A 13,622-nucleotide genomic window follows, 5' to 3' on the forward strand; every position below is an offset into this window, starting at 1 on the left:
AATATACCATTCCATATTGCTCAAGTGCACCTACAAGACAAGAATGTTTAATAAAACTTTGGTCCCCATTGAGTGTTGGGTCCATCATTGTTAGTATTATACATTCCTCTTGGTCTCCACACCATTTGATGACCATTTACCTTTTGGTTTCCATACCAACTTGTGTATGATAAGGGGTTCCAAGGCCTTTGGTTTTGAGGTATTCTATATGAACCTTGGTTATTGGGTGATCTTTACACCTTAGTTGGAGTTCTAGTTGATTTTGATACATTTGAATGACTTTTCCTATTTTGACCATTATAAGGTCTTCTAGGATGGTGGAAGGGTTGATTCATATGATGAAATTCCTAAATAGTGTGTCTCTTTTTGTTGTAATTATTACATACAACAATTTGAGGGTTATACGGAGTCTTCCCTTTAGGATTTGGTTTGCTAAATTGAGGAGTTTTCTTTCTAGCGTAACATTCCTCAATTGAGTGTCATTTCTTTCTATAATAGTTGTAAAATTTCTTTTTTACTTTCTTACTTGTTATTTTACTTGAACTTGCCTCTTTGGTGTGATTTGAACCTTTGGTCATATCATAGCCTACTCCTTCCTTATTGAAGGATGCTTTGGAGACATTTCCAAGTAAGATATTAAGAGTCTTTTAACCATTTATAAAGGACTCTAAGGCTTTACACAATTTCTCTTTTTCTTCTTCCAAGATATTTACTTGAGAAGTTAAAGTTATGTTTTGGTCTTTGAGGGTGTTTATCTCTTTTAAGAGATTTTTTCTTGTAGTAGCTAATTCCATGCTACTTTGGTAAAGGTCTTCAAATGCTTCTTCCAATTCTAAAAAGTCCTTATCTTTATGAGAAGGGGAAGTGGGAGTTACCTCATTTTGGGTTTCTTCATCTTCAGTAGCTATGAGTACCAAATTTGTTTGTTGTTCTTCTTCCTATGACCCTTCATCCTCATCCTCTTCATCACTTGAGTCAAAGGTGTGTTCAGCTTTGTAGGCCTTCTTGTATTTCTTCATTTTAGGGCAATCTCCTCTAAAATGTTCTGGTTTCCTACATTCATAACATACAATATCTTTTAAAGAAGTGTCAATGTTATCCTTAGAAACACTCTTACCTTTTTGGTCCTTGGAAAATCTTCTCTAATTGAATAAAGTTTTGTCCTTGTTTTTCAAGAATCTTGAAAATTTCTTAGATAGATAGACAATCTCATCATCCAAGAGTTCTTCATCATCGTCGCTGATATCATAGGTTTTGAATGCAATAACTTTCTTCTTTAGTTCTTTAAGCTCATCCTCCTTGGTGCCTTGTTTGAGCTCCATCTCATGAGTTTGGAGTGATCCCAACAGTTCATCTAGACTTAGCTTGTCGATGTCCTTTGATTCTTTTGTTGCTGTAGTCTTGGGTCTCCATTATTTTAAGAGGGATCTTAAAATCTTTCGCACATTTTCACCATTGGAGTAAACTTTTTCTAAACCTTTCAGCTTGTTCACAATGTTAGTAAATCGAGTAAACATAGCATATGTGTCTTCATCATTTTTCATTTTAAATAGCTTATACTCATTTACTAGCATATCAATCTTAGATTGTTTGACTTCAGAAGTACCTTCATAGGTAACAATAAGCTTATGAAACATCTCCTTAGCGAAGTCACACATGCAGGTTTTATTGTACTCCTTTTCTCCTAGAGCATATTGAATATAACTTATAGCAATAAAATTGAGTTGCATCTTAGCTTTTTCAGCTGGGGTCCACTCTTCTTTGGGCTTGTCTATGGTATTTTGTCTATTTTCAATTACTTCCCATGTGTCAATGTTATTGGCACACACGAAGTTCTTGAAACGATTCTTCCAATAGGAGAATCCTTTACCTTCAAAGAAGGGAGGTCGGGTAATATTATATCCTTCAACCTTACGATTGACAGAGAATCCCATGATCTTAATACTCTTTGTTGGATTAAAAATAATCACGGTCTTGAGCTCCCGCTCTGATACCAAATGTGGATTCACCTAGAGGGGAGGTGAATAGGTGAAGCTATGGAATTATAACAACTCATGCGAAAATTAAAATAAATCACCAAAGTAAAGACAAGCAATGTATAAAAAATGACACAAGAGATTTATAATGGTTTGGCCAACTTTTGCCTACATTTACTCCTCTCACCTTAGAGAGAATTTCACTATGTCAAATCTTGAGTAAGAGCAAGAGGACTCGTACAACTCTTAAGAAATGAGCAAAAGAACTCAACAACAACTAATCTTAATTATTGAGCAAGAGGACTCATCCTACTCTTGATTCCATGCAAGAGGACTCAAAATAACATATAAAATATAAATAAATACTAAGATTAAAGTTACCTCAACCTTAGTGAAGCTTTGCTACCTTTCACACTAAGAAGCTTGAGTGCAAGTATGAATGAAGGGAGCTAAGTGAGATTGAATGCCTTGGATTGGTACTTGAATTCTCACTTAAGATTGACTTGTTTATGGAGGCTCTTGATTGTGATTAGTAGTGGTGATTAGAACCTTAAACAAGTGGGTATTTATAGGCTAAGAGGCTTGAATTAATTAGGAATCTAAGTAAGGATCGGATTCCACAAGCCATATATAATCCGGCATGCTGGATTCTAATCCGGTATGCCGGATCATCTAATTTCTTTTTTAAATAGAGGAATAACGGTAAAATAAGATTCAGTAATATAATGATCCGGTATGTTGGATAGCCATCCGGTATGCCGGATCAGGGCAAAGTGCAGGCAGGGCAGGATCCGGTATGCTGGATCCTTATCCAGCTTGCTTAGGTGAGTCACTGTGACCATTTTCCTGAGATTCCCATTAATTCGGTATGCTGGATGGAAATTCGGTATGCTGGATTGGGCATTTTCAGTGTAAATAGTCCAGTATTAAAAAGGGGTTGGTTTGGGAGGGTTCCAACACCAAAAAGTCAAATGTCTAAGGGGTCAAATTACCACCTAAGGACATTCTAAATGGATGTATGCGTGTGTGTGTGCATTACATTAATTGTGACTTTAACTATTACATAAGTTTAATTACAAAGTCTTCAAATCTTCAATCTTCAAGAATGCTTAAAGCCTTTAGTCATCAAAGTTTGACTTCCATGTCTTTGAGATATTCATCCTATGTATGTTCTTCCTGTGTATATGCATTTGTATACGCTCCCCCTCACTTGGTACTATGCTTCAAATCTAAATAACTTAAACACAAGCATTAGTCTGAGGGTGATCTTATTTGTTATCATCAAAACATCTATGTCATCATGGAGATGACTTGGAGTGTATAGGGCCATTTGTATGTCCCTAACAGTGACCTCCTAGGGTTTTGCTCTTATCGAGGGATAGGTTCCGTCCTTGGTCGTGGCAATGCCCTATGATGGTGGGATGTCGTGCGCTACCTCAGGTAGTCTCGAAAGAGTCACTGGTCATGGAGAATCTGCCACTACAAGTCATTGATCTGACCCACAGTCGCTGGTGCATTAGGATCAGATACTGGCTCCATGGTGGCTTCCATGGCTGCTTCGGGGTTGAGGTTGACTACCTCAACCTGTTGGTTATGTGGGACCTCCCTCTCCTGAGAGACATGGTTAGTGACTCTGTGACGCGAGCTCTCTAGAGGAGGTGATCCGTTCCCCTCCCTCGTAGCATTATTGGTGGAGGGAGCGGTCTACTTGCCTCGTGGTGCCATTCCTTAATTAGGGAAACTAGCTAGTAGGTACGATGGCTAGCTTCATTCCCACAGACGATACCAATCTGTTGCATCAGAAAATTGTTCAAGGGTCCCTGGGTGACAAAGGAGAACCGATGAGGTTCCGGCCTAGGACTCTCCGATGCCTAAGTTAGATCTCTCTGAGCAAGCAGATGAATGAATAGAATTCAAAATCCCTCGAGGGGGTTAGCATACCTTCCCTTTTATAGTGGAGCATGGCGGTGTGTAGAGTCCCAGTTGATGGTAAATAGTCCTCACAGTTGATAGAGTCCCTGGGTAGATGGGCTCTTCCTTGGTTGGTGGTCTCCCTAAGGGAGGTAGTGTTGTAACGCTGATGTCCTTAGTAGATAGACACTTGCGGGTGGTGATATGATCTTTAGTGTTTGAGTCCGTCAGGATGACGTGACTCGTAGGTGATGGCCTAGAGTCCTTGAGGCGGTGTATATCTTGTAGATGGCCGCGGTAGTAGTCTAGTTTTAGATTAGGTCTACATCTGAGTCCGCTCCGTACCTGAGGTCCATGCCCACAAGGCCACTCCTGGTGAGGCCACGCCTGGTGAGGCCATGCCTGGTGAGGCCGCACCTGTGAGGTCATGCTTGGTGAGGCCGCGCCCCCGAGGCTGCGCCTGTGAGGTCGCACCCCTGAGGTCACGCTTGTGAAGTCGCGCCTGGTGACCATGTTTACGATTCATGTCTGAGCTGGTCGTCCTCCAGGCCTGGGACAGCCCACCCCCTGGATTGGGACACGTGGTGGCTCCCGATTGGTCAATATGATTTTGGGTTTATCACCATTCCATATACTCTTCCTCATTAGGGAAGAGCATCCACAGATCCGCAATGAAACAAGTCAACCAATAGGTTGGATACACAGGTCCAATCATACATGCCTTCCCACCTGGTTTCAAAACCCTAAATGCTTCAGTGATACCAAGCTATGGGTCAGGCCAGTATTCGATGCTTCCTGCTGACACATATCTATCAGCATAATCAGTTGGGAAGGGAAGATCTTCAGCAACACCTTCAATGATGGTGCAATGCTTCAAGGCTTCTTTCTGCTTTGCCTTTGCAAGTTGGTGAGGAGATTGGTCGAGAATGGTAACATTCTTGGCATCTACATGCTTAACAACACCACAAGTAGTGAACCCTGTTCCACCTCCAACGTCTACCACTATCAGGTTCCGGTCATGGAGGTCCAAGGTCTCTAGGGCTTCTTCCCTCATTTCTTCGGTATAGTGTGGAGGGTTTCCTATGATGTCATAAAATATAGAGACGATCCTATAGAACCAATATGCCTCTTTCTTGTTTTGAATAAACCTCCACTAAGAAGCCATCATCTGATGAGGTGATCAAGAAAGAAACCTAATAACAAAAGGATATGATGAGAATAGTTGAAACCCACAACCATTTATATTATATGGTAGTAGAGACTAGAGAGATGCACATATGCATTGGTCTTCACGTCAGGGAGATCAGCTTTCAAATCTAAGTATGTGATGTGAACTATATGTTTCGAGCAGGTATGATATTTCATTGAAACATGAATTAACGAGGAAGGAAAGTTGATGTGATCCTTGGAATTTTCCATTTCTAGTCATAAAAGTCATACAACCATGTTGTGTTGTCCTCCACATCAATTTAGGAGGGGGACCCCATGAAAGGTTAAGAGGGTTACTTTCACGTCTCTATCTATGAGATACATGAAGATCCCCTTTATATTAGATCTCTTTGTGGCTCTGGCTTCAGTGCGTGGGTGAAAAAACCAAGGAAATTAAAATGATAAGTCAGACAGTCACTTCTCATGCGGATCATGCATTATTTAAGGGTGTCAATTGGTATGAATTTGATTCGGTACAGTAGATAGAAAGCAGATATTAAAATCATATTGTATTTTCAATGTCGATACTATATTGATTTGATATGGTACTGTTGCGTCAGGAAATCATTCGGTGGTCCCTCGAGTGCCGTAACCTGCAAAAAGACCAAGGTGACAAAGGAGAACCAATGTGGTTCCAGCCTAGGACTCTTCGATGCCAAAGTTAGATCTCTCGGAGTAAACAGATGAAAAGTTAGAATTCAAGATGGGTTGATGGGGTGGAATACCTCTGCTTTTATAGTGGAGTGTGGCAGTGTGGAGTCCCAGTCGATGGTGAGTAGTTCTCATAGTTGATAGTCCCTGGGTAGCAGGGTTCTTCCTTGATTGGTTGTCTCCTACAGGAGGTAGTGTCCTTGTAGGACTGACGTACCTAGCAGATAGATGCTGATACGTTATCAGATAAGGTGCCTGGTTTTATGTCCGTCTAGGACTGTACAGCTGATAGGCGGTGGTCTAGAGTCCTTGAGATGGTGTATGTCTTATTGATGGTGGTGGTAGTACCTTGATCTTAGATCAGGGTCTACGCCTGGGGTCTGATCTGTACCTTAGGTCGGTCTTCGCCCGTGCTTGTCCGAGGTCATGCCTGTAGGCCATCCGTGCCCGATGATGGTCTTGTGGATCGGCGCCCGAGGGTGGTCATGCGGATTGGCACCCGAGGGTAGTCATGTTATCCGCGCCCGTGAAGGGCCATGCGGTCCGCGCCTGTGGTTGGTCCTTCACTGGTCCTGTCATGGTCCACCTCCTTGGGCTGGGACATGTGGCAGCCTCCGATTGGTTGTTATGAATTTGGGCTTAAAATTTGCCCCCCACTCTCTTGGAACGGAGTGTTCAAGAGAGTAACTTCTCCATTTTTGTTTTGAAGCTTTGTCTCCCTTGCTCTCTTCTAGTTTCTTTCTTTCTTGACTATTAGCCCTTGGCCTTCCTAGTGGCTTGCCCAGCCTTGGCCTACTTAGTGTTTCTTACTCTTGGTCTTGATCACATCCGTGGTCTTGATCACGAGCTTGTCGGCCCCTTGCATCCGTGTCGCCCGTGCCTCGGTCTCACATTCTTTGCTCGTACCTCAGCCTATTTGTGCTCATCTACGCCCGTTGGTGCCGCTCGACTGTCCGCGCCCGTTGGCACCGTGCTCGTCCCCGCCCGTTGGCACTGCTCAATTGTCTGCGCCCATTAGCACCGCTCAACTGTCCGCCCCCATTGGCTCCTATCGACTGCGATCCTTGGCCATGGCCAAAGACTCCCTTTTTTTTTTTTGCTTTCTTCTCTCTTACTTTTTCTTCTTTTCTTTGTCCTACTTTTTCTCTCATCTCTCTCTCTTCTTCTTCTTCTTTTTCTTCTTTTCTCTCTCCTACTTTTTCTCTCTTCTCTCTCTTTTCTTCTTTTTCTCTTGGGCGCCGCCCATTGATAGATTTTAATTTTTTTTTCTTCACTCTCTGTCTTCTCTCCCTTCCCTCTCCAAGAGTTGACGCCCATGCCTTTTAGGCGTGGACCCTTGGCGCTTTTTTTTTTTTTTTTTCATCACTCTCTTTCTTCTCTCCCTTCTCTCTCTAAGAGTCGACGCCCATGCCTTTTGGGCATGGACCCTTAGCCCCTTATTTTTTTTTTTCACTCTCTTTGTTGTCTCTCTTAAGAGTCGATGCCCATTGATGGCCCCCATGGCCCTTTGGCCATGGCCTCTTGACCGTGGTCTTTTGGCCGTGGTCTCTTGGTCGTGGCCTCTTGGCCCTTTTTTTTTTTTTCCGTATTGAGTCAATTTGGTCTTCTTTGGCCATAGACACGTCTTTATTCAAACCTTGACTTCGACCCCTCGCGAACTTCGACCTCGGACCTCGACTTCAAACCTCGAACCTCATCCTTAGACCTTGACCTCGAACCTCAAGCCTTGCCCATGTCCATGGCCTGTCATCTACAGCCCTTGGCCATGGAAAAAATATATTTTTTTTTTTGGTACCTTTCCTCCTAGGTTTGCTTGTTAGTCGTTGCAGCTTGCTTTCCACTCTCTTGGGTCGGTGGCTTGACGTTGGGGGACTACTACTCAAGTAAGTAGCCTTCCTTGCCATTGTCCATGACGTCTTCTGTAGACACTCTCCCTCCATTGCCTCCTCCCAGACCTACTTCTAGTGATGGGGAGGATGCCGTTAATAGTCCTGGCCCAGATGGTAGTCCTCCTAGAGATGATGCTGGGGTGGTACCGCCGGTCAAGGATCCCAATAGTAGGATGGGACGGTTCTCGAGCATCTTGACCGCATCGGACTTGGTGTCATTTTGTCAATTGTACCACATACCTTCTGAGATTGTCCTTCGCGCCCCTGGGGAGTCGATCGTGCCTTCTCCCACCGAGCAGATGAGGTTTCCTTCTCCTATAGTCTTCTTTCTGGATTTCTGTGGTTGGATCCGCGCTCCTTTGTGTATTGCTCTTCGTCACTCGTATATGGCCGACTGGCTTTGGTAGTCGTTCAACCCTGATGGCCTTGCGCCTTGATAGTTCTCGATCTTTGTTGGTCCGTGGACCCTAGTGGCCTTGCACCTTGGTGGTCCGGAGACTTTGGTGGCATTACGCCTTGGTGGTCAACGGACCTTGGTGGCATCGTGCCTTGGTGGTCAATGGACCTTGGTGGCATTGCACCTTGGTGGTCAATGGACCTTGGTGGCATTGCGCCTTGGTGGTCAGCGGATCTTGGTGGCATTGCCTCTTGGTGGTCAACGGACCTTGGTGGCATTGCACCTTGGTGGTCCGGAGACCTGGGTAGCCTTGCCCCTTGGTGGCATTACGCCTCGGTGGTCCGAAGACCTTGGTGGCATTACGCCTTGATGGCCCATGGCCTTAGGTGGCCTTGCGCCTTGGTGGCATTATGCCTCGGTGGTCCGGAGACCTTGGTGGCATTACGCCTCGATGGTTCGTGGACCTGGGTGGCCTTGCGCCTTGGTGGTCCGGAGACATTGGTAGCGTTATGCCTTGGTGGTCCATGGACCTGGGTGGCCTTGCACCTTGGTGGTCCGTAGACCATGATGCTTTGGAGGTGGTCCGTAGACCATGGAGTTTTGGAAGTGGTCTGTAGACCATAGTGCTTTGGAGGTGTTCAACCGACGGGTAGAGTAGGCAAATGTATCCCAATATAAAATTTCAAATTATCCTTGAAAATTGTAATTGTAATGTGACTTACTGTGTACCATGGCTTACAGCCGACTATGCTACTACTACTGCTGCTCCTCTTACTAGTAGTACTTCTTTAGGTGTTTTGTGTTCTAGGTGCGATCTATCTTCTTGCCCCCTAGAGTTTTCAAGCAGTAGGTCCTTGGACATATCTGCTTGGAAACTATGTAAGGTCCTTCCCCGTTAGCTGACAGTTTCCCTTCCTTTCGTGGCTACGATGCACTGGCCCTCCTTAGGACTAGGTCTCCCTTGTGGAAGATCCTTTCTCTTACTCTGGCGTTATAGTACTTAGCTGTTCATTGCTGATATGTCACGTTCCTTAGGAGTGCCTTCTCACGGACCTCATCTAAGAAGTCCAGGTTCACTCGTGGTCCATCGTCGTAGGTGCGCTCGTTGAAGTGCAGTACTCTGCGGGACATTGTGAGGACATGTACTGATGCCAGTGCCTTTGTGCCATACGCTAGGTGGAATGGGCTTTCTCCTGTGGGTGTCCTTACTGTGGTTCGGTACGCCCACAGAACGCTTGGTAGTTCCTCGACCCACTTCCCTTTGGCTCCTTCTAGCCTTTTCTTGACCCCTTCTAGTAATGTTCTGTTTGTCACCTCCACCTGACCATTGGCCTGTGGGTAGGCTACCGAGACAAGTCGATAATCAATATTGTAGTTTTGGCAGAATGCTCTGAACTTGGGGTTGTTAAACTTAGGGGTGTCAATAAAGCCCGGCTCGCCCGAACCCGATCGAACACGCCCTAAGCCTGGTCCAAACCCGACCCTGATTTTTCAACCCTGAGGGCGGGTTTGGGTTTAGTTATAGTCTGGCACTAGCAGGGTCGGGTTAGGTTGGGTCAGGGCTTAGCCCGGCCCGGCCTAACCCGACCCTGTATTATTATAAGTATATAATATTATATATATATATATATATATTTTTTTTTTTTTGGGTCTAATATTTATTTATATATATATATAGCCTAATAAAAAAATTAAAAAGCAAAAGACAAAAAAAGCCCTAAAGGCACATGGGATTACAGATAAAATCAGGGTTAGGGTCAGGGTCAAGACAGGGTCAATTAGGGCCAACCCGACCCTGCCCGACCTTATCAGGGTCAATCAGGGCTAGGTCGGGTCAGGAAAAACCTTGGCAAGGTTGGGACCGAGTTGAGGGTTTCTTGGCCCTGGCAGGGTCGGGTCAGGTCAGGGTTTAGGTTAAGGCCTCTAGGGTTGGGTTAGGGTTTAAGGCAGACCCGGCCCAACCCGACCCATTAACACCCTTAGTTAAACTGCTTCCCATTGTCTGAGACTAGTATCCTTGGTACCCCGAACCTGTAGATGACGTCGTCACGGACGAACTTCTCCATTTCATTTTCTGTTATTTTGGCCAATGGCTTAGCCTCGACCCATTTGGTGAAGTAGTCTATGGCAACCACCAAGTACTTGCGGTTCCCGGATGCTGCTGTGAAATCGCCTAGGATGTCCACCCCCCACATGGCAAAGGGGATGGGGTTGAGGATTGATGTCAATTTGGTGGCAGGTAGATGGGGTACTGGGGTGAACAATTGACATTGCTCGCAAGTCTTGGCATACTGTATTGCTTCTTCTTGCATCCGTGGCCAGTAGAGCCCCTGGCGGAGGATTTTGTAGGCTAGAGCTCGTTCTCCCATGTGGCTTCTGCATATCCCCTCATGGACCTCTGCCAGGGCGTACTTGGCTCCCTTGGATCCTAGGCACCGGAGCAGTGGTGCTGTGACCCCCCTCTTGTATAGTACTGTAGAACCAAGCGCTTGTCAATCCCCCAAAAGACGCCTTGTGAGGGAAGGTGCAACTTTAATTCCTTATTGCACACCAGCCAGCGCGCATCGCTTCCTCGCCCGAACCGGGATCTGGGCAGGGCATTTTGGGTCACTCCCAACAATCCCCCCCCAAATGTACGCCCAATAACAGAGCACCCATGGTACTAATGCACACCCAATAATAGAGCACCCATGGCACCGAGGAGACTCGAACTCGCGATCACCTGCTCTGATACCAATTTGTATATGGTTGAGGATTCCAAGGTCTTTGGTTTTGAGACATTCTATATGACTCTTGGTTGTTGGGTGATCTTTGTACCTTTAGTGGATTTCTCCTGTTTTGACCATTGAAGGGTCTCTTTTGACCATTGAAGGGTCTATTTTGACCATTAAATGGTCTTCTAGAAGGTCGAAAAGGTTGCTTCATATGATAGCATTTTCAAATAGTGTATCCCTTTTTGTTGCAATTGTTGCATACAACAGTTTGAGGACCATTTGGGTTTGGAGTCTTCCCTTTGGGATTTGATTTGTTTAACTGAGGAGTTTTTTTTCTAACATAACATTCTTCAATCAAATGTCCTTTCTTTTTACAATAATTACAAAACTTCTTTTTTACTTTCTTACTTGTTACTTTACTTGAACTTGCCTCATTGGTTTGATTTGAAATTTTGTTCACATCATAACCTACTCCTTCCTTGTTGAAGGGTGCTTTTGAGGTATTTTTGAATAGAATATCAAGGGTCTTTTTACCATTTGTGAAAGACTCTAATGCTTTACACAATTTTTCTTTTTCTTCTTCCAAACTCTCTACTTGAGAAGTTAGAGATGTGTTTTGGACTTAGAGGGTGTTTATCTCCTTTAGGAGATTTTTCTTAGTAATGGTCAATTCTATACTACTTTAGTATAAGTCTTCAAAAGCCGCTTCCAATTCTAAATAATCTTTATCTTTAGAAAGAGAAGTAGGGGTTACCTCATTTTGAGTTTCTTTTTCTTCTTCGGTAGCCATTAAAGCTAGGTTGGTTTGTTCCTCTTCTTCTTGTGATTCTTCATCATCTTCGTCTTCATCACTTGAGTCGAATGTATGTTCAGCTTTGTAAGCCTTCTTATATTTTTTTTATCTTAGGGCAGTCTCCTCTAAAGTGTCCAGGTTTTCTACACTCATAACACACAATTTCTTTTGAAGAAGAATCAGAATTATCCTTAGAAAGATTTTTACCTTTTTGGTCTTTGAAGAGCCTTCTCCTGTTTAATTACGTTTTGCCTTTGTTCTTCAAGAATTTTGAAAATTTCTTTGATAGATAGGCAATTTCATCATCTGAGAGTTCTTCATCATCATCGCTTATGCCATATGTTTTGAATACGACAACCTTCTTCTTAGGCTCCTTAGGCTCATCCTCCTTGGTGTCTTGTTTTAGCTCCATCTCATGTGTTTGGAGTGATCCCAACAGCTCATCTAGGCTTAGCTTATCAATGTCTTTTGATTTTCTTATGGCTGTAGTCTTGGGTCTCCATTCCTTTGAGAGGGATCTTAAAATCTTTCGAGCGTTCTCACCATTAGAGTAAACCTTACCTAATCCTTTCAATTTGTTCACAATGTTAGTAAATCGAGTAAACATGGCATATATATCTTCATCATTTTTCATTTTAAATTATTCATATTCATTTACTAACATATCAATCTTAGATTATTTCACTTCAGAGGTACCTTCATAGGTTACTACTAATTTGTCAAACATCTCCTTAGCGGAATCACACATGTATGTCCAACTATACTCTTTTTCTCCTAATGCACATTGGAGATCACTTATAGCAACGTAGTTGAGTTGCATCTTAGCTTTCTCAGTTGGGGTCCATTCTTCTTTGGGCTTGTCTATGGTATTAGGTCCATTCTCTATAACTTCCCATGCGTCAATATTATTGGCACACACAAAGTTCTTGAAGCGATTCTTCCAATAGGAGAATCCTTCACCTTCAAAGAAGGGAGGTCGGGTAATGCTGTAACCTTTGAACTTACGATTAGCAAAAGTTCCCATAGTCTTTAACTCGTAAAGATTAAAATAATCAAATTCTTGAGCTCCAAAACTTAGTGACAAAGGAGAACCGGTGTAGTTCCGGCCTAGGACTCTCCGATGCTAAAGTCAGATCTCTCTAAGCAAACAGATGAATAGTTAGAATTCAAGATGGGTTGATGGGGTGGAATACCTCTGCTTTTATAGTGGAATGTGGCGGTGTTGAGAGTCCCAATCAATGGCGAGTAGTTCCCGTAGTTGATAGAGTCCCTGGGTAGCAGGGTTCTTCCTTGATTGGTTGTCTCCTATAGGAGGTAGTGTCCTTATAGGACTGACGTACCTAGCGGATAGACGCTGATACGTTGTCAAATAAGGTGCCTGGTGTTTATGTCCTTCTGGGACTGTACAGCTGATAGGCAGTGGTCTAGAGTCCTTGAGATGGTGCATGTCTTGTTGATGGTGGCGGTGGTACCTTGATCTTAGATCAGGGTCTACGCCCGGGGTCTGATCTGTACCTCAGGTCGGTCTTCACCCGTGCTTGTCCGAGGTCACGCCTGTAGGTAGTCCGAGCCCAAGGGTGGTCATGCGGATCGGCGCCCGGGGGTGGTCATGTGGATTGGCGCCCTAGGGTGGTCATGCGGATCGGCACCCGAGGGTGGTCATGTGGATCGGCGCCCAAGGGTGGTCATGCGGATCGGCGCCCGAGGGTGGTCATGCGGATCAGCGACCGAGGGTAATCATGCGGTCCGCACCCGTGGTTGGTCCTTCACTGGTCCTGTCATGGTCCACCTCCTTGGGCGGGGACACATGGCAGCCTCCGATTGGTTGGTGTGAATTTGGGTTTATCAGGTACGGTTTTGATTTTTATTCGGTACGAAATTAAAGAACTGAAATAAAGGATATAATGATTCATAAGAATATTTTATGAAGCTGATTCTTGATGGATCAAAATAAGGATGTTAAAACCTAACTTGAATCGTTCAAACTGGTTCGACTCAAACCGATTGGGCCTAATCCAAATTGAACCGAGGCTTCATCGGTTTGCGGGTTAGGACATGTGCCATTCGATTTCGGCTTGTTCA

General features: G+C 44.2%; 1 pseudogene; it reads right to left on the reverse strand.

Moving 5' to 3' along the window:
• Window positions 1-4,506: 4,506 nt before the first annotated feature.
• Window positions 4,507-5,306, reverse strand: LOC122644822 (annotated as a pseudogene).
• Between the last annotated feature and the right edge of the window lie 8,316 nt (window positions 5,307-13,622).

Source organism: Telopea speciosissima, chromosome 11, assembly GCF_018873765.1.
Source record: "Telopea speciosissima isolate NSW1024214 ecotype Mountain lineage chromosome 11, Tspe_v1, whole genome shotgun sequence".
Taxonomy (NCBI): Eukaryota; Viridiplantae; Streptophyta; class Magnoliopsida; order Proteales; family Proteaceae; genus Telopea; species Telopea speciosissima.